Raw genomic sequence first — 1,785 nt, 5'->3', positions numbered from 1 at the left:
TAATATGTGCTAGGCACCATGCCAAGCACTTTATATGTGGATTTCATTTAATCCTCTCATCTGACCTTTGGAGGTTGCCATCAATAATCCAATTTGATAGATACAGAGATTTGGTATTTTATTAATAGTTGATCCCTTTCGTTGTCATGGAACCAAAATTCATCACAAGTAGTAAAGGGTTTATTATGAGGGAAGTTCAGATGTTAGTTGGGGCTCTTCCTTTGCATTGCAGATCTCCTATGTGTAGATTTCCTGCATAGATACATGTGTGTGTATAGAAAACAGGATGTTCGGTTAGTCCTCCTTCCCAATATGGCGCAGTCTATTAACATCACGGAGCTGAATCTGCCGCAGCTAGAAATGCTCAAGAACCAGCTGGACCAGGAAGTGGAGTTCTTGTCCCACGTCCATTGCCAGCTGAAAGTGGTACAACCAATATGTGGAAGCGAAGGCTGTCTGAACGTGCTGAACAAGAGCAACGAGGGGAATAAATTACTGTCCACGAACGAGTTCTATGTATGTCCCTGGAAGCTGCATGATGTGGAACATGGCTCATCGATGTGGAACTGGGTAACTATGAGAGAAGAACAGCTGAGGATGCCAAGGACTTCTTCAAGAGGAAGATATAGATTTTTAACCAAACAAGATGGAGAAAATCCCAACAGCTCTTCAGAGAAGCATCCATGAAACAGGCCTTCTGGAATGATAGTCAGAAGATCAGCAGCTGACAGCCTGGGAGCACTCAGGCTACTCTAAGGCCCTGAGAGTTTTTTGCAGAAATGGGGCAAGGGACCCGCGTCCCGGCTTTGGGCATGGCTTCCTGGTGCTGGGAAGGGTCTTGTGTTTAATGCCAATAAATGTGCCAGCTGGGCAAAAAAAAAAAAAAAAAAAACAGGATGTTCATTAAGCAGCTATCCTTAATGGTTATCTGGGAAAAGGTTAATTACTAGGCCACGGGAAGAGTGGGACCCATGACAGCCTGAGATAGAGCCTGGAACGGAAAGGTCATTCATAGTCCTGGGAGTTTTAGGGACCTTAGAAGCAGAGTCAATGGATCTTCATGTGGTGATCCATCATTGACCCAGCTCAGGTATCCCTATTTGCCATTAATATATCTGTGTTCTTCTCCTCCTATGAGCAACTGGCTGATTCTTCTACATTTTTGTTTATATTTGTGAGAATGTTTTTGGGAGAAATATTTTATGCTCCTTTAGCGGGGCTGTTTTGGGATGGTTTACCTGAGAAAAATTAAGGGAGTATCAGGCACAGTATTTGACAGGTTTAATACTCAGAAAAATTTAACATGTCCCAAGTCAATCAATTGCAGAGTCAGGAAATGAATAACAGTTTATCTCAAAGGTTCTATTCTTTCTACTCTTCTTGTGGGCATGACTTTGTTTTAAGGTTGATGTGGTTATGTACTTGACCCCCATCCCCAAGGAGCTGACAGTAGCAGTTAAATATGGTATAAATTAGCAGACAAGTGCCACATGAATGGTTCAGGCAAAGCATCCTGGGAGTTCAGATGAAGGGGAAACTTCCCCTTGGTGAATTAATTAGAGAAGAATTCATGGATAAAGTAGTAATTGAGCAGAATAAAGGTAGGCATTTAAGGTAGAAATGTAGGGAAGAGATGACATGAATAAAGGCTTAATGAAGAGGAAGGCACAAGGATAAGTTTGACTACAGGACAGGGCACTGGGGTCTGTGGTGCATATCACTTTAGGGTGCTTCCTCTAAATCATGCTGGGAGCAGAATGAAGAAAAACAGAGTGGAGTGAGAGC

The 1,785-nt window shown here is 42.6% G+C and overlaps 1 pseudogene; it reads left to right on the top strand.

The window, feature by feature from the left end:
• Positions 1 to 299: 299 nt before the first annotated feature.
• LOC108519119 (prefoldin subunit 5 pseudogene) lies at positions 300 to 629 on the top strand (annotated as a pseudogene).
• The last annotated feature ends 1,156 nt before the right edge of the window (positions 630 to 1,785 follow it).

The sequence above is a fragment of the Rhinopithecus bieti genome, unplaced genomic scaffold (genome assembly GCF_001698545.2).
Source record: "Rhinopithecus bieti isolate Rb0 unplaced genomic scaffold, ASM169854v2 scaffold_41913, whole genome shotgun sequence".
Taxonomy (NCBI): domain Eukaryota; kingdom Metazoa; phylum Chordata; class Mammalia; order Primates; family Cercopithecidae; genus Rhinopithecus; species Rhinopithecus bieti.
Note: the sequence above shows the minus strand (reverse complement) of the source record. Positions and strands in the feature narration are given on the sequence as shown.